At 38.3% G+C, this 23,709-nt stretch overlaps 1 long non-coding RNA gene and 1 pseudogene across 1 annotated transcript; both read left to right on the top strand.

Annotated features, from left to right (window-relative positions):
• The first annotated feature begins 369 nt into the window (after positions 1 to 369).
• On the top strand, positions 370 to 1,535 carry LOC145559732 (uncharacterized). Its single transcript, XR_014092908.1, has 3 exons — positions 370 to 584; positions 927 to 1,043; positions 1,269 to 1,535. It is a non-coding gene; the product is annotated as an uncharacterized LOC145559732 (long non-coding RNA).
• A 4,390-nt stretch (positions 1,536 to 5,925) lies between these two features.
• LOC145561091 (small nucleolar RNA R71) lies at positions 5,926 to 6,011 on the top strand (annotated as a pseudogene).
• Positions 6,012 to 23,709: the final 17,698 nt, after the last annotated feature.

Raw genomic sequence — 23,709 nt, forward strand, 5'->3', positions numbered from 1 at the left:
AAAAAGAAATTTATTTAGGCTACTCGACATCTTGACTATGCATCCACTTTCCTTAGGCAATGACCCATGATTCCCTCCCCCACTACTACAAAAAGTGGAATAAGAAACGCAAGAGACAAAACGGTTAACATAGATAAGCGTTTTGTAAAACAAAATAGAACGTTTTCCTTTCCCAACCGTTCTATATGTTGAAAAATATAGAACGGTTTGCTTATCCAACCGTTCTCTATTTATTTACCTGGATAAAAATTTATTAAAAAAAAAAGTAAATATAGAACAGTGTTTCACAACAACCGTTGTGCGTCTTTTACCTTTAACTTACTACTGTATTACTTCCGTCTAATAAATGGTTGTCGTTTATAGTTTTCTTCATTTTGCCAAAAAATCTGTCTAACTATAAGATGCTATTACTCTTTTCCTTTAAAAACATAATTTTTAATCTTCAAAATTTTTAGATCTTCAATTTTTCTCACGTTCGTAGTTTTCTATTTGATTAAATCCTAAATTCCCATTTTCATTGCTCTTATAAGGAAATGGAAAATTAGGGTTTGAACAAAAACACAGATCTGGAGAAGGCTTCAAAGGTTCGATTCTGTTTTTCATTTGATTGAAATTGTTTAATTATCTTGAAATTATTTGACATGATTAAGGTTTCAATTATCATCCTGTTGTGCAAAAATCGAAAAGAATTTTTGTATTTATTTGACCAGCAATTTTTGTGACGAAATCTTTTTTTTTTTAATCAAAATCATTATGGTTTAGATCTGACTTGTTGATTTTGCTTGATTAATATTATTCAGATCTTGAATTTGAGGTTAGTTTTGAATTTATTTTTTCAAGGTTTCGTAAATGGTTCATGGTGAGATTATAGTTCTCATAAATTTATATAGTTTGTTTCAATTCATGGTTTTACTCATGTTGTGCAGTTCGGCCATGTCCACGGCGACCCGATTGGAAGGAGGTAGTCAACTTCATAGGACTTGAGGTGGTCACCATTGACAGATCGTAAACGCTATGCTTTAACTCCACTAAGAAGTTTTAACGTATGATTCTTTGCCTTTTTTTTGTAATTTTACTTTTAATTAAATTTGGGGTTGATTTTTTTTATTTGTATATTCATTTTTTTGTCTTCTGCTTTTCGATATGGAATGTTTGGGGAACAATCTAGAAGATTTAGTTTAATGGTGGAACTTGATTTTATGGATTTGAGTGATATTAGAAGTGATATTTTTCGATTAGTTGTGTAATTGTTGCTCATATTTTTGCAGGTTAATAAAATAAAGGTGAGAAGTCTTCATAAAAAAATGAGAAGTCAAGTCTTCAAAAATAAAGATGAGAAGATGGAGTGCATTAAGATTTTTTTTTTTTTTAGAAGATGGAGTGCATACAGATCTTTGTAGAACTAGTTTCTTTTTATTTTCCTTTGATGTCTTGTTATATTCTTATTTTTTTTTACATTAATTGTATAAACTTTTATGCTCTTGTAGTCCAGACTTCAATTTTATATACTGTACTCTATATATTTTTATTTAAAATTTTCTATTTGTAAATTAGATGTCGAATATTGTGCAATTTTTTTAATAAAAAAAAAAGTAGAATAGAGAACTGTTGGCTTACAAAACCGTTCTCTTTGGTAATGGAATTATTTCCATATCTTAGGAAGGGAAAAGAGAACGGTTATGTCTGACAACCGTTCTCTATAGTTAAGCAAACAAAACACCTCTCTTAACCGTTCTATATACTTTACACATCGCTTAGCTGAAGAACGGTCCTTAGGCGCTCTATAAAGCCTGTTTCAACTGTTCTATAAGCCCTTTTTGTAGTAGTGCCCCGAATAGTGACTCGACTTCTAGGTCGAAAGGGCTTTCCCAAAGGTTGTAACGTAAGACATAGAGGGTGAAGGTAGGCTAAAATTTAAAATTTGGCGGTTTACCTAAATTGTGAAGCAAAGATTGCGCATTTCTTTACACCATAACCAAGTAATCACCAAACAATAACAACACCCCCAAGCTTATTCAAATCTATAAATCACAAACATATACACAAAAAGCGTGAGAACACTTCCCCCCAAGCTTAAATGGAGCATTGTCCTCAATGCTCAAAAAGGGAGAATACTCACATCAAAATGTTTTTGGATTTTTTTTTTTTTTTTTTTTTTATTAATAGTGCTTTGTCCTCGCCTCTTTTAACTTTGGACGGCTTTTTCAATTTTGCACTTATTAGTCCATGCATTTTATAACTTAGGACGGCTTTTACTCAAACACATTTGCAATTATTCACATTGAAAACATAACACGAACTTGCTTCAAAGAAACCAAATATCCCAACTTCTCCACCATAAACTCCATCAAGAATGATCAATTGCTTTACAAAAACAAGAAAAGAAAGAAAATGAAACAAAAGGCCAAAGATCTAAAGATGTGGCTTGAAAAGAAGGTAATAGGCTCAAATGGTTGCAAGAAGGCAAATGTAAACCCAAAAACAAAGATAAAACAAACTATCCTAAAAATGAAAAATACCACCCTGAAAAGATGTCTTTTTCCTCCCTAGATAGCTCGGTCTTGGGTTTAAGGATAATAAATCAAGGTTTATAGATTAGGTCCGCAATAGTCAAGGATCCACGCCGCTCATAAAAAAAAAAAAAGGCTTGAAAAACAATGAACCTCACATGGATGTAGCAAAAACTCACTAGCGGTGTCAAATCAACTATAGGGAGCAACTACCAAGCATGCCATAAACAAGTAGAATATGGCTTCATGATCCTCCTAGTTCAAACCAACTACCTTAGCATACACATATCCTAGAGTCAACCAAGCATACTCTCAAACCGTGCATACCTTTACTACCTAGGAAGAAATTCATTCAAAAGACAAAGTCCGATGTACAAAGTCCAATTCATAAGAAAAACAAAAAGGGTGAAAAACAAGCCTCAAAAGCATACCGCATACCAAGACAAGAACAAAGGAAAAATAAGGGAAAAGAAAAATAAAAGGAAAAGAAAAGAAAAGGAAAGCCATAGATAAAGGGAGAATAGGAAAAGGGAAAAAGGAACTAGAAAGCAAGTTAAACACATTAAACCCAATCGACATACAATTGATCAAATGACAAAATCGTCATCGATCCCAAACACATTAAGTGTTAACAAGAAATCATACTCGAACCGTTCAACTTCTCCTAAACTAATCCTAATCTATGCATCCAAAGAAAATAAAGAGAAAAATCAGAAAGGTCTCACCGGGCTATCCATGCTTAGCTAATAAAGAAAGGCGATTGAAAGAACCACCTTTGTTGCGCTACAAAATCATAAGCATCATCATAAAGCCATGTGAGAACAAGGAAAGCAAAAGAAGCTCAATCACATCAAAAGCTGCAAGCACCTTCCCATTGCTCGCGCTCACTTGATGAAATCCAACTCCAAGAATCCAACCTATAAATCTAAAAGAAAAACAAGTGAAAGAAAGAAAAGAAACTAAAAGAAAGAAAATTAAGAAAAAGTAAAAATAGAAAGAAAATGGTTAGAAATCTCCGAGTTGCCTCCCGGGAAGCGCTTGCTTATGGTCCTAAGCTCGACCCTTCCTCCAAATCATGGAGGGTCAAAGAACACCACCTTCTTCAAAATGGCGGAAGGAGCAAATTCCTCTTCAAATTTTAGCAACTTCTCATTGTTGCTTGATGAGACTTCATTCAATAACGCCTCAAAAGAAAGCTTCTCTTTCCATTATCTCATTCTCTTTCTCTTTTTCCTAGAAGCACGTGCTCTTTTCTTTGCTTTTTTCCTCTTTGTAGATGGTTTCACACCATCCACACTCTAAGGGTCATCATCTTCCTCTTGAGGGTAGAGCTCAAACCAATGAGGAATGTCAATTTCCTCCTCGTCCATAAGCTTGGGAAGCTTTGTTTTCTCTTCACTAACCTTCTTGCAATCACAACACAAAAGCACATCATCACAATTCTCAAGAACATTGTTAGTTGAAGAATCAATCATGCATACATTATTAATAGGGCGAGGGGAATAAACATACATAATTCCTTTCACAAGAGACAAAGACTCATGCATTGGTTTTATCTTAAACTTTTCCTCATTCTTACCAACTCTCAAGGTAATACGACCTCCTTTGACATCTATTAAGGCTCCCGAAGTGGCTAAGAAAGGTCTTCCTAAAATGATAGGGATATGTTCATATTCCGCAATCTTAAGCACAATGAAATCAACGGGAATGGTGAATTCTCCTATCTTGAGGGGAAAATCCTCAACTCTCTCCTTTTGAAACTTAATAGACCGATCGGCCAATTGAAGGGTCATGTTGGTTGGAAGGAGCTCACCTAGCTTATGTTTCTTGAAAACGGAATAAGGCATGATGCTAACACTAGCACCAAGATCACAAAGGGCATTTTTGGAACAATTTTCCTTTGATTTTGCAAGGTACAAAAAAATAACCTAGATCTTTCAACTTATGGGGTAAGTCATTATGAATAAAGGCGCTACAACACTCCCCCAAATTCACCGGTTCCACCATATTGCAACCTCTCTTATCGCTCAAAATTTCCTTAAGAAACTTAGCATAGTTTGGCATTTGTTCCAAGACCTCGGTGAAAGGAATATTAAGATGAATCTTCTTAAGCATCTCGATGAATTGTCCAAATTGCTCATCCAATTTGTGCCTATTGAACTTTTAGGGGTAAGAAAGTCTAGGTTTGTAAACCTCATCTTGCTTCCTCTCTTTCTCCTTTGGCTTATCATTGGAATTCTCACTTATCTTGCTAGACTCTTCATGCTTATTCCTTCACTCAAATAACTCTCCTTTTCACCCTTCTTACTTTCCTAGGAACACTCTCTTTAAGGACCTTACCACTCCTAGTGGTGATAGCACACATCAGATCCCTAGGGTCAACTTCTTGTGATGGTAAAGAAGGAGGACTAGCACAATCTCTCAAAGGGTTGGCTAGTTGAATGATTTGGTTCTAAAGCATCTTTCCATGAGTAAATAGGACCTCAAACATTTTGTTATAAGACAATGTGAATTCATTCAGCTTCTCGGATTAACATATCATGAAATTCTCTAGCCTATTCATTTGAGATTGTTGAGCATAGAAATCATCACCTTTGTTTTGAGTCTTTGGAGTAAATTGGGGTGGGGTACCTCTTAGAACATCATTTTGAAAATCTCCCCTACTTTGATTACTCCAATTACCCCTACCATGATTTTGGCCGAAATTTTGATTATGGTTACCATAACCTTGGTTATGATCCTCATATTCTTGGCCATGGCTTTGATCATTACAACCAAAGTTGTTATGGTTACCACAAAACTCTTGGGTCACATGGTTACCATAACCACTATTTTGGTTATAATTATCATATCTCCCATGATTGTGATAATTCCTATTCCCAACATTCTTTTGAGCATTAAATCTAGGTCCAAAATCATTATTATCAACACAATTCACATGCACATTCTCATATCCATCATATCCATCACAAGGAACATTGGAGCAATTAGAAGCATCATGATCATTCTTTCCACATAAATCATAAACCAATCATTCTCTTGTCATGCAACAAGAAGCAAAAAGAGGGTTAGAGTAGGAAGATGTACCTCTCCCCCTTAAAATGGGAGGGTAGAATAGAAGCTTGTGAAGGACTCTCAAGCTTGGTCTTGAGAGAAATCACCTCCTTTCCTAACTCTGATACCAATTTGGACAAATTGTTGACGACATTAGATCGATTGAGCCACTTGTGCTTGTCGATTCCTTCTCTACTATACATCATGCCAATTAATGTAGTTCCTTACTACATCATCTATTACATCCACAACCTCTTCTTTCGTCTTGTTCATAATCGGCCCTCCGGCTCCGACATCAAGGCTCGATCTACCTTGAGAGCTCAAACCACCATAGAAAATTTGTATGACTTGATAGGTTGGAATTTCGTGGTGAGGGCATTCCCTTTGGTAATCCTTGTACCTCTCCCATGCTTCATAGAGGTTCTCTCTAGGTAATTGCTTGAAACTTTGGATTAAGGCTCTAGCCTCCGCCGTCTTCTTTTGTGGGTAGAAACGGGACAAGAAAGCCTTGGTAACTTTATCCCATGTCCTTAGGGACCTTGGATTTACCTCCTTGTCCAACCACTCTAAGGCTCTCCCTATGAGAGAAAAGGGAAACAACTTGAGCCTTATATACTCTTGAGCAACTCCGGCTTCCATAATTGTATTGCAATATTTCTCGAAATCTTTGAGATGGTTGAGAGGGCTTTCACTTTTTGTACCACCATATTTTTTCCTTTCTAACAAGGTGATCATTGCTGGCTTGATTTCAAAAGCACCATCCGGAATCAATAAAGGAGCAATCCCGCTCTAATACTTGAAAGCACCCGGAGTGCCCAACTCTTTCAATGTGATCCTTTGAGCTTCTCCCATGTTCTCTTGCACACACAATCTCTAACGAAATTATAAGTAGCACGACTACTAATGTAGCCTAAAGGAAAATATTTTTGTGTTTTTGAATAAGGTGGAATAGGCTCAACAACAATATACAATCACAACACCATTCCCCGGCAACGGTGCCATTTTGGCAAGGGGTTGGACTAGGTCGTTGAAACTAACCCTACCCTAGGCTAAACAAAATTTGTAATCTCTCAACACACTCTTATACAAGTATAATGGTAAGTCGAGGGTCGAACCACTAAGGAATGGAGGGCGATCTTATATTGTCAAGTCAAGCTATTCCGGAAAGGTTAGGTAAGGCTGTGAATGCTAAACAACTAAAAAAGCTAGGTTGGGACAAATGTAATAAACACTAAGGCTCGGGATCCACATATACTTGTAACGGATTCCGCTTATTGGGAAAGAGTTGACTCAGTCGAGTGATGCGAGGGAAAACCAATCATGCAACCAAAAGAGCATATCAAGGTATTTTCCTAGAGGTCTAACTAGCGTCAACAACGATAAACTCTAGCTCGGAACGTCACAAGACACCTCAATCGTTAAATTCAAGCCACAAATCAATGGTCTGTATCATTGTGAACCTACAATGCAATCTAGTACGAATAACTACGGTGATCAAGCCTAAATCAAACACACGCATGCACAAAATCAATTAACCAATTTAATCACATCATCATCTCCATCAATTTCCCAAATTAACATCAATTTATTACTCATATATGATTTACCATTACCCTAGCAATCAACTACTCACAATCCATAGAAATCAAGATCAAAACAAAGCTAAACAACAAATTCATTATGATCAAATTAAACAAACTAAAATCAAATCACAAATCTATCAAACTTCAATCAAACTTGAACATTCAACAAAATAATTGTAATCAAACTAAAGATTGAATTAAAGAATAGGAATCCTTACAAACTTGATCAAAAATCAAAGGAAATGGAGAAATCTTCAATCATCAACAACCCACCATGAAATTTTCTCACTAAAACCTAGAGTTTCTCTCTCCAAAAATCTCTCTAATTTTATTTAAAACTAATTCTCTATTCTATTCTAATCATTCTCCCTCCAAAAATAGAAGGAAAAACTCTATAAAGGAAAGATACAAAAGAAGAGTTAGTTAGATCGTCTCAAAAGAAACCCTGGAAGATGCGGTCGCAACAAAATGCTGGCGCGACCGCGAGAAAATAGGTACGGAACAAGGACCCAGGCAGGCGCGCCCGCAACCGCACTAGGCGCGCCCGCGCAACCTAGGTGCGCGGCCGCACCACCCTCGTGCGCGCCCGCACCTGGCAGCAGGGGAGCTCGCTCTTCTTCGCCCTCGTCTTGTTGATGATGATGAGCACTAAGGTAGGCAGTCTTGAAATTGCTATTTTTGTGGGTTCATGCCAAAGATGATGCCCCCAACGCATGCATGCACCGATCTCATGAACTTGCTCCTTGCATTCCTTCAAACTTGAGCTCCAAATGACTAGCAAGAGGCATCCAAAATGATGAGAAATATTAGAGGAAGGGTCGGGAATCCTTGGAACACGATCATAACCTGAAAATACTTGAAAACAAGCAAATAAAAGGGAAAAAGACCAAATAAACAAAGAAATGCACAAAGAAAGAAAACTAACTAAGGAAAGCACAAACTAAAGAAATAAAGAACAAAACTAAGGAAAACTAAAGAAAAGAGCTATAAAAGAGCATGAAATTCATCCTAAAAGAAGCCAATTGAGTGCATTAAATGACACTCATCAGTAAGACCATGGGACATAGTGTCTAGACTCAATTAAGGACTTAACAAAGGTACCATTGTTAACAAAATAATCGAATTGATTAGCAAACTGTTTAATTAGAGTCATAGTGATGATTCGAGTAAGATACCAAACTGTCGCCAAAGCAACAGAGTATAGCCCCAGACGATAGAGCTATCGCCAGGCGTTGCACAACAAAGTGTGGTGCTGTTGTCCAAATCATGGCGCCATTGCCGGAGCGTTAATCTAGGACTACTTTCAGTACTTTAACTCTACGGGACATGCCTAAAGTCATACTAAGTCAATTCTAATTAAATAATGAGACTTTAATAACTCAAATTAATTAATTAATTAATTAGGCAAAATCCTTGTAGTCATTAATCAGTTTATTTAGTCTTAAACACAAATCAAACAAACGGTTAGGAAAACACATAGAGTATGCACAACAAATAATGCACAATTAGTCAAGTAGGCACAATATGATGCAATGAGTTTGCAACCTAACCATGGCTCTAGTTCTCCAAAGTTCGAGATATGGGTTAGTCAAAGAGGGTCCACGGTTAATTGTCCGGATGCACCGCGCGGAAGGCTTACCTTTTGAAGGGTTGGCACGAGTGGATGGGACACAGCGAGTTAAAAACTCGCTTCCATGGTTTGGTGAATTCAACATTCTCGGATGTACCCTTTGTTGCACAGAGCGTTCAATCAGGTAGATGGAGCATGAATTCCCAGAGGGTTATGTCCATAAGTAGAACACATATAGGTTTCAGAAAAGTGAGAAAAACTCAATCAGGAAGTAGGATCGAGCAAACAGTGCTAAAAACTCCTCAAAATTATAACGCATATTTCTTGCTCGGTATTGGAAGAACTTAGCGCCAGCAAACAGAGGCCGTCGCCGCAATTTGGTTATGTTACCTGGCGACAGGAGTGTCACCTGGCGACAAAGTAAAATCTTCGGCGACAAACTCTGTTTTTCTGTTGCCAGTTCCTACATGCCTCGGCAGCTTTCTGTGCTCGATAAAATTTTCTTGTTTCACGTAGCATTATTTTGATCCTAGTTGTGAAAGATATTCCACAAATTTCCTACGTGTAAAAATCCTATGTTTTTAACTCAATACGGATGTTCTTTCCAATGAGATCTTTTTTATGCATGTGACAATAATGTTAATTATAATTACGCACATAAAATACTTAGAACTTTTTGAGTCTCATCCACTCATTCTAAATCATTGCCGAAAAAAATTTCAGAAATTAAAATAGAAATCCTCCTTACTTGAGTTACCAAATACTCTAGGGAATGTTTTAAGCATTATCCCTAGCTTGAACCCCACTGTGATCATACACTAAAGTACGATGGCATCCAAAGGGAAAGAAGATAGAGCAAAAGAGTCGCCAACAAGTTTTAGAAATTTGTAAACCGTTCACAGGGTGAAGGTTACACCCCTTAACGATCCAGGATATCGTTAACTCCAATAGGTCAAGAACCATGACTAGAGCTCGAGGATGAAGGTACAAATCTAACCTAAAAAAGATTGAACCTGCCCTTATAATAGGCCTCTACTATATTCTGATCGTATTCATGTGCGCTTTCTTACTTACATGCAATCAACAGGATTAATCCTAAACCTGTCCATCTATGTTTGTTGAATATTAATGCACAAACAAAACTATTATTGGCGATCACTTGAATTATAATCATATTAACCCTAAACAAAATTATTAATTATCTTATTAAGCGTGATTACAAGTACAAATTCCCTTTAAACATGCAATAAAATGCGTGATCAAACAACAATAATAATATATCAAGCAACATAATCATCATAAATTGTAACAATAATAATTAAAATAATCATATCAACGCTAAAGCATAATAATAGCAAGATCCTAGGCATGATACTAACAAGATTAATAACAAAACCTAGCATGTCACTGAATAATAAAAGATCAAAGTTTTAACCCTAACATGATACTAACATGATATTAGGATGACAATAAGAAGCATCGCAGGAATCACAATTGTCATATTTGATATTAGAAATTTTAGTTGTTACCCTAAACATGATACTAGGAAGATAAAAACACCCTTACATGACACTAAGAATCAAAATAACAACCTAGACATGATTTCTAGGAATCATAATAACAATAAATCAATAAAAGCACTTACTTGGATGCCTCGTACCTCTTTCTAATAACAAAATACACACGTTAGTAACTTCAAGGAAAATAATAAAACAAACAATTAAATTACATAATTGAAATAGAGATTTGGGACCAAACCCTCATAAATTAAAACCTTTCACGTCTAGGGCGAAGGCAACTTTGAACTTGGCTAGGGGTGTCTAGATCTTGTGAATGCGGAATTTTGTGTGCAAAAGGCTAGTTTAGAAAAGAGAGAGAGAGAGAGAGATAATAAGGAGATTCTTGATGAGAATTGGTGATGGAAAACGGAAGTTTTAGGAGGCTATTTATAGAGAAAATCAGCCGGATACGTTAAAAAATGAATCAGAGTTTCGAAAAGAATAAAACACGACCGTAGTGCCAAACACGTGCCTATCGCCACACGCCAGGTCTGTCGCCAGGCGACAAAGCTGTCGTATGGCGCTAGAAAAAATTTTCCACGCGTTTTCTTATTATGATAAAATTAAACGGTACAAGAGGGCAAAATTGTATTTTCCTTAAAAACACTTCTTTTATTCTGATTAAAACTCTTAAAAGTTAACTAAAGTCAATTTATCAATGCTAATTAAATAAGGATTGAAACGAACCTTCTAGAAGATTCTAGAAGACTATAATCAATTCTAATTGTATTAGGAATGATAAATCATATTAGGCCCTCCTCTAGATCATTGGGTCGCATATAAAGATCAAACCAGGCCCAGTTTAGTAATTTGGCCATAACTTCCTCATTATTCATCAGAATTGGGTTTATAATTTATCGTTGGAAAGCTCTTTTAGAACCCAACCCAACTACACCATTATTGGACCCTTGCCATGGACCAAACCAAACTAGATTGGATGTTTTCTTAAAATAGGTTTTCAAAAACAAAGAGAAAGAAAAGAAATAAAATATAACCGCAACACTAAACTTTCCACACTTTCACTTCATTCAATTACGATTCGACATGAAAGGTACTTATCACTGGGTTTGGTTTTGGGGAGACACAAATGGGTGTCTACAAAAGCCCCCACTTTGACTGAGTTTGGAGAAACGCAAGTTTCGAAAGCAAAAGTCAAAGTAGCGATAGGGATGAAGAATGGTTCAGAACGTTCTGCGATCCTAAATCATTCTTGTAACGCCGATACCTACAAACTAGCGTTACTTAAATAGATAAGAGAGTTAAGAAACGCGTATCCTGCACAGTCGAGCACACGTCTATAGAGGTAACCAATTTGTTGCATTTGCTGTTGTTGACAACCTTCCGCAAGCTAGGGAACGTCATCCTGTTGTTTGTTTTCACGATCTTCCGCAAGCTAGAGAATACTGCCTGAAGACTGCGACGCTTGTAATTGCCTCCAATTCCGCCGTGATAGACTTCTACAAGAAAGAGAACCCCATCGAAGATTGCTTCGCCTGAAACGGACTTCTAGCGCTTTGTGACCATCCTCTGCAAGCCAGGGAACACAATCGAAGATTGCTTCACCTGAAACTATCCTCATTTGTTGCGACAATACCCTGAAGAGTATCACCGAAGACCAAAACCTATCGATCCTTTGCTTTTGCTATGCCATTGCGTCGACGTTTTTTCTGCTTGTGAACAAGTATGTCGGTGCTCCTGAATTGTGATCTAGTATTTCGGTGCCCTTGCGTTTATGAACCATTATGTCGGTGCCTTTACTGTTTATAACCATTATGTCAGTGTCTTTGCAATGAGCCAATGTTGAGGCGCTTTAAGATAAGTGAGACAATCATTTATCAGGTCGATCACTTAATGTGATTGTAACCGAGCCAATTACTAAATCATGTCAAACTGCTTATAGGGGCTAACTGGTGTACCAAGGAGCCCAAAATTGTGGTAAGAGGTTAAAATAATCGTTTGAGTGGCTAAGGACTGTGTCGCATCTAGCGCCAAGATTTAGCTTTGCGCCAGACGCTGAACTCTTTCGCCTGGCGACAGAGCTGTTGTTTGGCTCCAGAATCGGGATTCTGTATAAATTCCCTTTTCTTCTTCATTTTTGCTGCTGCTGCTCTCTGCGTTCGAAAATCACCGCGGTAATTCAGTTTGCTCTAACTTGTTCGTTTCTTAACCAAATTTGCTCAAATTTGTTGCAAATCGAAGCTTTATTTATCTACTTTCTTGATCTATGTAAGTTTTCTTCAAACTCACCCCGGTTTTTGATGAATTTGTGCATTTTTATTCACAAATTTTTCAAAAATTCAAAACTTCTTTTGCTTAATTCGCTTTGTTTTTCAAATTTTATGCCATGAAATTGCTAGATTATGTTTGTATATTGCCTTGGGAGTATTTTGAGACTTGTTTGACTCAATTTGGTGAAGAAACGAGCAATTCACCATTGTTGGACCTCTTAAGGTCGGGAAGACAATGTTACTTGTTCTTGATGTTTTGCTAGCAATTCTTGTCCAATTTGTCACAATAATTATCATAGTGTTGCAAGAAATTATTTGGATGCTTGTAAAATGTCATATATGCTTGAATTGAAATTGTGCTCTATTTTAGTACTACGTACTCTATTTTGTAGAATGTAGTATGGCTAGACAACGAGGTTCGGGTTCACGGTCTCGAGAAACACAACGGGAGCATGAGCCCGTAGAGGAGGACGCCGACCCGTCCACTTCTCTTGGTCCCCTCCCCGAGTGGGATGAGCGGACTTTGTACTTTGCCCCCGACCACCACATTTCTGCGAGGGTGCGTCGTGGGATCATTGCTAGTAGGACGCGTTGCCACAGCTCATGCAACGATACCCTAGGCAAGTTGTATAGGACGTTCTTCAGCGTCGATGGGGAGTTGAGACTTCTTTGGGAGTCTTGTGGGCTGACTGCCCTGTTTGAGGCCACGGAGGCCATGAGTTCTTTTGACGGGGGTCACCGCGTGGCTCGTGCTCTGGTGGAGTTCTTCTAGGACACCACCAACACATTTCACTTTCCTTGGGGTGAGATGATAGTCACCCCTGCCGACTTCAGTCTCATCTCGGGACTGGAGTTCAGTTCTACTGCGCTGCCGTTCGACAACAACATCGGCGTCTACTCTCCTAAGGTTGATGAGCTACTGGGTCTGATTGCTGTTCGGGCCCGTGCTGAGGTAGAAACATCACAATTCAGCACCAAGAGTATTCGCCTGTCGACTCTGGCGGCAGCTTTCGAGGATTATGCAACCACCCGAGAGCAGCGGGTGCGCATCTTTGCATTTATCTTGCTATTAGGGACGTTTTCCCCTGACAAGGGTAGTAGGGCGTTGCTTTACTACCTTCCTGCTGTCCGCGATCTTTATGTGATCGGGACTTATGACTTGGCCAGCTTGGCCTATGCCGATTATCTTCACGCCCTGCGAGACTCATGTCGACACCGGTCTTACACAGGAGACATCGCTCTGTCCGGCTTCTGGAGTGTCGTAGAGGCATACTTTATCTCCTATAAAGTTAGCTCTAAGATTTTTGTTGGCACTTGCAAATATCTTCTGTCTTTTGTAGATCTAGTTCTACTAGTACTTTCCTTCACTCACGCCGGCGAGCCCATCGCCACGCGGGTTTCCTGTGGTCGCCTTTTTGGAGGGTGCTACATCCGGGCGACTACCGCCCATATTCGAGAGTAGATCCTCTCGGTATGATCTTTTGCATAGCTAATTTTTTTGTATTGCTTTTTGATAGATTCTTATCTCATAAGCATTCTTCGTAGGAGCCTGAGGTGCTGTACAGGTCATGGGGCGATTTGGTTATCCCTGGGCTGGCCTTGTAGTACACTGTGGAGCGTCGCTACTTCCTAGGGATGTATGGAGCGGCGGCGTACCTAGGAGAGATTGTCTATTCAGCACTCCTCGGAGACTTTTGTCGTCCCTGCTTCTCCACCACGTCACATGTTTAACGATGTGAGGCTGCTCATCATGTCTAAGAGGTTGCCTGCTAGTACAACTTGGCAATCTTATTCGATTCCAGGGTGGTGCTACAAGGAGGAGCTGCTACCATTGTTAGCTTCGGCCCCTGTTCTGTTTGAGGAGGCGTCTGTATAATTTTTATCTTTTATCCTTTGCTAAGTAGCCCCCAAGTGATATGTTTCTCACTTTGATTTGGTTTTTTCCAGGCTAGGCCTACTGAGTTTGTACCCCCTCGTATGTCTAGCCACTACTAGGAGACATACGGGCCTATCAAGGAGATGATTCCAACGGCTCCTGAGGATCAGCGTTTTGTGGAGCGATCCATTCCTCGCAACCAGACTCGGGTGAGTTTATTTACTTGCTATTTGTCCATATTTGTCTTGCATTGTTACTGACTTTATTTCTTTGACAGTTCTCCCACGAGGTGGTTACGGTGATGGCGAGGTTCATAGACGCCTTCCGTAGCCAGCTTGTACGGATGAGGAATGTGGCTACGTGATGTCGCGACGACGCTGTTCAGGAGGTAGCTTTTCTCCTTATTTCAGTGTTGTTATATTTCTATTTTGATTGTTTTTTAACTCGGTTACTTCTTGCAGGGACAGCCTATTCCTTCTCGTACCCGGACGAGACATGAGGTTCGGAGAGAGCCGACGAGGTCTAGCTCAAGGCGTCGCCGCACTATTTCTGGCAATCGGGGTGGTCGATATGAGGCTGCCCAGATCGAGGCGGTGGAGGGCTCGGGCTCTTCATCTGAGGGTGCACAGGCTGGCCCAGTAGGCCAGGGAGAGGCCACCTCGGCTCCAAGAGGTGGTGGGATGTACGAGGTCGGCTCGTCATCGCAGCAGCCTCAGCCTCGTTCGGTTTTCCAGGGCGACCTTGGGTGGACGGGTCTTGAGCTGAATTTTCCTCCTCCTAGAGAGACTAGAGCTGGAGCTGGTAAAGAGCATACTGCTCGTTCTGTGCAGTTCTTTGATATGATGGGCGTCCCTCATCATCTGCGTCCTCCAGCGCCGTAGTTGTACCTGTGTTATTTTATTTATTTTGACTTGTATAGGACTTTGCCTTAATTGACTCATTTATTAGACATATTTGTATATACATATTACGAATGTATTATTTATCTTGCATTTATTTTTCATTTTTATGTGCATATTTGTGTGTGCAAAATTGTGATAAAATTAATTTTGCGCAAAAATTTCCATCATTTTTATTATTAATGGAGGGTATCCGACTTTCTCCCCCAAAAGAAAAAATGAAAAATAAATTGGACTTGCAACAACCCTAAAATTAAATTAAGTCAGAATAAATCCAAAAAAGAAAAATCAAAGGAAAATATATGAAATTAATCTGTAAGGGTATTTGTAAAAAGGGATAAAATCGTAAAGTCTTTGTACGAGTTCGAATAATAGCCAGAAAAACGCGGTTTAAATAGCTAGTTGAAAAAACGCTACAGCGCCACGTGTCACCACGCGTTTTGCGCTGAAGAGACAGAGTTGTCGTCTGGCGCTGAAGAGCGCTAACTCCAAATTCTTTCCGGAGTAAAACTGCGTCGATTTTGTGCATAAATAGCCCCCTAATCTACCGAATTTCTTCATAATTCTAGCAGATTAATCATAGTCTTAGCTTCTTAACAAATAATCATGTCTTTAGTTATCAAGAGTTTTACCAATTTCACTCGTGAATGGTGTCGGTCATTAACTACTAAAGAGAGAAAAGAACTTGACTTTTTCACATGGGAGGTATTTATGGTGTTAAGAGGGTAGATCTTGATATAGATTTTATTCATACCGCCTTAGAATATTGGGACACAGATACTCATTGTTTTATACTAGGGTGTGATGAAATTAGCCCTTTACCGGAAGAATTCGGTGCTATCATAGGATTCCCTTCATTAAATCTTGCGGTAATCCCTAGAATAAATGAATATTATTATAAAGATTTTGAGCGCTTCGTTAATTTGAGGGACAAAGATCTAACAAATATTGTAGATGGTAGCGTAATTAATTTAAAAGAATTTGCTCGCCATTAATTTAATTGACCTTATTCTGAATCTTTTCATGTTTATAGAAAGAGGGCTTTTCTCTTTTGTATGCTTCACCAATATCTTCTGACTAGTGGTAGAACTAATGAGGGTCAAGCAATTATATTAACTGATTTGGAGCAAATCGAATCTTGGAGAAATCCAATGCCATTAATTGTTATAGAGACTATGCTTAGTCTTGATGAATTGAAGAAAAATCAAAAAGCACCTTTTCAGGGCTCTCCAATTTTATTACATGTAGAAAAATAATTTTTATAATTACATAAATAAAAAACATATATTTGTATAGTAATATTAATTTATTTGCATTAACTTTTTGCAAATATGGCTAATGGAGAGACTAGAACTAATTAGTCCTCGTGACAATGTTGAAAAATATACTCCAAATTTCTTTGTGAGGCGAAAGAAACGCTTCTCTAAGATGGGGCGCCATGAATGGAATAAAGTCTTTGCCTCTTGCAACTTTGCTATCAAGTGGGTCATCCCTTGGTGGAAAATAGAGAAGATGGTTGGTGTCAAAAAGCAACCAGTCTGTCGTCTTCCAAGCTTAACCAAGATGACTTTTTATTATCCCTGCAGGGTAAAAAGACAGTACGACATACTTCAAACAATTCCTTCTGGGACCTTCGTCGTACCTGTGAATTCCCTGTTTCACAAGAAGTAGAGAAATTTGATGCATATTGGAGCGCTAAACCTTTATGGGAAGTGATTACCCAACAGGTTCCTCCTTCCTTGCCCAATGATGTAAAGAGGTGGCTTCTTAAGAAACCTTCAAAGGACATGAAGAAAAATCAGAGTAAAAGCAATGTGAAGAATCGTCTGGGTGACAAGGTGATTCCTATTAAGGAACGCTTGGGTGAAAAGATTGAATTCAAAACACCTATGATGCCTAAGAAGAAAGACTGTGCAAAGGATATATGGAAAAGAAAAGCTGACACTTCAGAGAAGAAGGTTTGGGTAGAGAAGAAACATGGAGTCCTAGCTAAGGGAGAAACCGTTTACTCTAAAATTAAATGTAGGTCCTCTAAAGGATGCCTACTAGCTACAGTCATGGACGATGAAGAGGATGCAGATAAAAATTGGAAAAGAGCAAAGAAAGAGAAGAAAGATTGAAGCATTGCTTAACTTCCAATTTATTAGACTTAGTTTTAAATTTACAATTAATTTGTTTTATTAGGATTCTATTTAAATTACATCAATAATGTAATTTTTATTTTATTTTATTAATGAAATTTCAGCCTTTTAAATTAAATCAACTTCCTTAAATTTAATCTATTAAAGAAATGAAAACAGAAAATTTTATTTTGCAGAAATTTTTTCGAGTACGAAAGTCGAAAATTTTCCGAAAGACAGCGAAATTTGTCCTGGTACTCCCAGAAGATCCGCGCCGCTGGTTTATAGCTGTCGTCGATTGCTGCCATCTGTCGTCCGGCAACAGGCGCTGTCGCCTGGCGCAGCAGTCTGTCGGTTGGCGACAGGCATTTTTCTGCGATGTTATTATTTCGTCGAATTTATGGGATACGAGGTTTGCGAAAATTAAGGTGGCCGCACCCATAAAGGGTTGCCTACGTATCCTTTCTTAAGGAATCAGGTCAAACGTAGCTCTCTTGAGTATTCTACTCAAGTAATTATGAGTAGTATATTTTAAGTTGGTCAAGATTTTTCATGTTCGAGAACTAATTGCCATCCATGTCAGTTAGTTTTGCTGCACCTCCTGATAGGATTGTTTTGACAATAAAGGGTCCGGACCAATTAGACCTAAATTTGCCTCTTGGATCCAAAACATTTTTCCTTAATGCTTTTAACACCAAGTCTCCTACTTTGATGTTTCTTGTCTTGACCTTCTTATTAAAATGTCTAGCCATACGGGTTTGATAACATTGGGTATGATGTAGAGATTCTAGTCGCTTTTCATCAAGTAGAATTAGCTCTTCATATCTTGCTCTTGTCCATTCCAGTTCGTCTAGTTTACTTTCTAGTGCAATGCGTAGAGACGGTATCTCTAGCTCTACGGGTTGTACGACATCCTTGCATAAACCAAGGAAAATGACGTATTTCCTGTTGATGTGCGAATTGACGTGCAATAACCCCAAAGTGCGTAATGGAGTTTGTCAGGCCAATCCTTGTAACTTTCTGTCATTTACTCGATGATAGTCTTTAAATTTTTATTAGCTGCCTCAATTGCGCCATTTTCTTGAGGTCTATAAGGAGAAGAATGATGGTGTTGAATGCTATATTTTTGTAACAATTCTTCACATTCAGCTTGAAAGTGACTTCTATTGTCACTTATCATTTCATGTGGGACCCCATATCGATATATGATATTTCTTTCGATAAAGAGTGCTACATGTTTTGCGGTGAGTTTAGCAAATGATTGTGCTTCAACTCACTTTGTGAAGTAATCAATTGCTACTAAGATGTATTCGTGAACTCCTGTTCCTGGAGGGGTAATTTTACCAATAATATCAATCCCCCATGTAGAGAATGGCCATGGTGAGGTGTAGGTGTAGAGTAGAGATGGAGGAACATGTTGTAGAAGCATAGATTTGGCATTTAGGGCATCTTTTTACATATTGATGATAATCCCTATTTATGGTAGTCTAATAGTATCCTTCATGCATTATCTTTTGGACTAGCAATTTACCATTAACATGGGTTCCACAAATTCCTTCGTGGACTATCCTCATAGCTCTTTAGGCATCTTTCTTCCCTACACATAAGAGAGCTCGGCCCTTAGGTACCCTTTTATGTAACTCGTTGTCTATGAGTACGTATTGGGAAGCCAAGAGTCTTAATGCTCGTTTTGCTCTTTTGTCAGCATGAGGAGGATATTCTCCTTTGCTGACATAGTTAAATATATCTGTATACTCTTCTTCTTAATCATGGACTACTTCATCGTCTTCTATAGCTTAAATATAAGCCGATTTGTGCCTTTTCCTTATAGTTAGAGGCATTTGCTCGATTTCCATGGGAATCCTAACCATTGAGGCTAATCTTGCCAAAGTATCAGCAAATTGATTTTCCTCTCTAGGTAGATAAGTGTAATCCAGCTTTTTTAACTGATTGGTGAGAGTTTCCAGATAAGTTTGGTAAGGGGCTAGACTTTCACTCCTTAATTTCCATCTTTTAGAAATCTGGTTGATGATCAATGAAGAGTCCCCAAATATTCGTAATTTCTTTACTCCCAATGCCAAAGCTTTTTCAAGGCCTACCACGCATGCTTCGTATTCATCAGCATTGTTGGTAACGTCAAAATCAAGCTTTATGGAGATTGGAACGTGCTCTTCTTTAGGTGATACTAATAATACTCCAACGCCACACCCCTTTTGGTTTGAGGCTCCATCAAAGTATAAAGTCCAAGTATCATCTTCTATGACCATCAAGTCTTCGTCTGGAAATTCATTGTCGTGTATTGGCGTTGAATCTTCTATTGGAAAATCAGCTAGGAAATTCGAGACCACAGATCCTTTTATAGCCTTTTGAGGCATGAATCTCACATCGAGCTGGGCTAAGTTGACTATCCATCTTGATATGCGCCCATTGAGTGTAGGCTTCTCGAATAGATACTTAAGTGGATCCATTCGGGAAACTACAAAGACTGTATGCACGAGCCTGTAATGTCTTAGCCTGGTTGTGGCCCACACCAATGCGAGGGACAATTTCTCAAGCGATGTGTAGCGTACTTCATACTCAAACATCTTTTTACTTAGATAGTAGGTTGCATTTTCTTTACCTTCTACTTCTTGTGCAAGCATGGCTCCCATTGTCTCCTTGGTGAATGTTAAGTACAACCTAAGAGGTATTCCTGGAAGTGCTGGTGCTAATACGGGAGGATTTGTGAGATAGGCTTTAATCTTTTCAAAGGTTTTTTGACACTCATCGTCCCATATTATTGGTACATTCTTTTTGAGCTTCTTGAATATTCACTAGTAGAAAATATCAATTGGCCACCGGTTCAAAACCCCCCTATGCCACCGGTTTTGAACCGGTGGGCATTTGGGGGATGGTAATAAACTGAAGCAGGGTCACCGGTTCAAAACCGGTGGCAAAAACTGTTATTGCCACCGGTTAACCGGTGGCAATACACACGTCCCGCTTTTTTTTTTTTTTTTTATATTAAATTAATGCCACCGGTTAACCGGTGGCAATAGTCAATGTAATTTTTTTTTTGTTTGTTTTGTTTTATTCACTTTAAATATAATAAAAGTGTGGATATCGAGTGCTCGTTTTTCCTAAAAAAAAAAGCGAATAAATTAAATAATCAAACAATTGGAAACGCAACATCATAATTTTATTACTGAACAGTTTTCTAATCTACTAACTGCTCGATATAGATCACAATTACGGACATCAAAATTACAATATAAATCAATATAATCTAACAATTACAACATACAAATAAATAAAATTCACAATATAAATCAAAAAAATAAAAGTTACACATTAAAATAAAAAATAAAAAAAACCCGATCTTGATTCTTCAATTTAAGATATAAATCATTATACCTGCATCAATTAAAACAAAAAAATAAATTGATTAATATAAATAAGCTGCGAAAAAAATAAAGAAAAAAAAACCCATAAACCCAGAAATTAAACAAAAATCCAGAGAAAAAACAAAAAAACACAGAAATTATTAAAACTCAAAAAAAAAAAAAAAAAAAAAAAAAAAAAAAAAAAACCCAGATATCATGCATGTACCCATAAACCTTCGAAAATCAATCACACCCAGCAAAAAATTAAACCCAGAAATTTCAAACAATACCGAACCAATCAATTTCGAAATTAAACCCAGAAATTTCAAACAATATCGAACCAATCAATTTCGAAATTAAACCCAGATATTTCGAAACTCAATTAAACGCAAACAACTAAACAAAATCAATTAACCCCAAAAAAATCCAAAATCAATTAAACCCATCAATTTCGAACAATATTACAACAATCAAACCCAAAAAAAAAAAATCAAGGCATGTAAAACAAATAATTAAACCCAGAAACCCTAACCCCAAATAATTAAACCCAACTACATCACCTACATGCACTAAGCCACTAACCTCGAATTTTACCTGAAAATAACCTCGAATTTTACAAGTTGTGGTTGATTTCGGACTTGGTGGCGGCGGTGGTTAGTGGCGTTGGTGGTGGTGGGCAGAAGACAGAGGGAGGTCGGAGAGATCAAGAGGGGAAAGAAGAGGGATAGAGGGGAGAGAAGAGGGAGAGAGGGAGGTCGGAGAGATTGAGAGGGGAAAGAAGTCGACGGCGACGGTGGTGGTTAGACGAGAGAGCAGGAAAGATAAGAAGAGGGACGGCGGCGGTGGTGGTGAGATGAGAGAGCAGGAAAGAGGAGAGGAGATGAGATCAGTAGAGAGAGGAGAGGAGAGGAGAGGAGAGAGAGAATGAGGGAGGCTGAGTGATTTGAGAGTAGGGTTTGGGTTTTTATAAGGGGCGTTTTTTTATTAAAAGGAAAAGCCACCGGTTCATCAAACCGGTGAAAATAATGTTTTTTGCCACCGGTTTAGTTTGAACCGGTGGCAAAAACCTCCCCTCAAAATCCCGCCTATTTTTCCCCACATTTTCCCCACCGGTTTTTAAAAACCGGTGGCCTTAGGGCGGTGCCAATCTTCTTTTTTCACCTAGTGATTGGTTCGCATATCGTTGTTAATTTCGATATGAACCTACTTATATATTGCAACTGGCCAATAAATCCTCGAATTTGTTTCTTGATTTCGAGCGGTGGCATTGACATGATTACCTTGATCTTGGTTGGGTCTATCTCTATGCCTCTAGAGCTTATGACATATCCCAAAAGCTTGCCTGAGGTGACTCGAAAAGCACATTTGGATGGATTCAACCTCATGTTGTATTTCCTTAGCCTTTCAAAGAATTTTCTCAAGGCTACTTGATGTCCTGGGCTATCTTTTGATTTCACAATCATGTCGTCAACATATACTTCAACCTCTTTGTGCATCATGTGATGGAGTAAGGCAGTCACTGCTCGTTGGTAAGTAGCACCCGCGTTTTTCAACCCGAATGGCATTATCGTGTAACAGTAAGTACCCCATGGTGTTATGAATGTTGTTTTCTCCATGTCTTCTTCTGCCATGAGAATTTTATTGTATCCTGCGTATCCATCCATAAACGAGAGAAGTGCATGATTTGCTGTATTATCTACCAAAATATCGATGTGTGGTAAAGGTAAGTCGTCCTTTAGACTTGCCTTATTTAGATCTCGATAGTCGACACACATTCTTACCCTTCCATCCTTCTTCGGAACTGGGACGACGTTGTCTACCCATTCGGGGTATTTGGATACCCAAACCTGCAGTTATTTGTTTTGAACTTCTTTTTTTTATTTTAAGAGCTACATCGGGTTTCATTCGACTCGACATATGTTTTACAGGTTTCATTCCTGGAATTAGTGGTATAGTGTGTTGAGCTATTTCTCTATTAATACCTGGCATATCTTCATATGAAAAGGCAAATAAGTCGATAAATTCTTTAAGTAGATTAATTAAATCGGTTCTTTCTTGTTCATTAAATGTTAATCCGATTTTAGATTTTAAATTCTCTTTTAATGGTTGAATCATTAAAGATATCAACCGTCTCAGTTTCTTCAATTATCGGTGTTTTCTTTTCAAGTGTTTCCATTGCTTTAATAATTTCTTTGTCTTTTTCATTGTTAGTTAAGCAATGCTTGTCATCCTGGGTTAAGGAAAAATACGAGGAGTAAGCAGAAGAAGACATATTATTAAACTCTGAAATCATTACATGAAAAAGGGAAATGTCCTCAGGTACATGATTACTAACTATCCTAGGAGTAGAAATAGAAGAAGGAGGAGGCGTTACGACTAAAGGCTTAGAAGGCCCTACAAGAAAGGACTCTGTCTCTGACTCTGACTTTGATGACTCTTCAAACATCGGTCCTCACCCTATCGTTATGGAGATTTTCCTTTCACTTGGAGTAGTCATCTTGAATGTCTTACGCCACCCATATACTAATCCTTCTGCTAGAGTGATGAGATTTGAAGGGTCAAAGTTCTCGCTTTGTAGGCCGTTTGGATGAGCGAGGAGTTATCCTGTATATTTCTCAACTCATCTTTTTCTCGCCCAAATAGTAATCCCATGACATTAAAGTCAAAGCATGGGGTTGCTTTCTCCTTGTGAATAGGGGTTGGGATTTCATCTAGAAAGTAGCAATCAAAGAAGATTTCAAATCCCGGTTGCCTTATGCCATTTACAACAAAAGGTTCGGGAAATTCGTAGCATGGATAGTCTTCTCCTTCTCTTAGGAACTGTCCATTGAGAGTAAGAGGATATTGATCCATTGGGATTGCTTTCTTTTTTATGTGAGCGTTCCTACGAGCCTTAGACCTTTCTTGGGCTTGCTTAAGATCTTCCCAAGTCGGTTTGAAACCAAATT

This window comes from Chenopodium album, chromosome 9 (assembly GCF_948465745.1).
Source record: "Chenopodium album chromosome 9, dcCheAlbu1.1, whole genome shotgun sequence".
NCBI lineage: Eukaryota > Viridiplantae > Streptophyta > Magnoliopsida > Caryophyllales > Amaranthaceae > Chenopodium > Chenopodium album.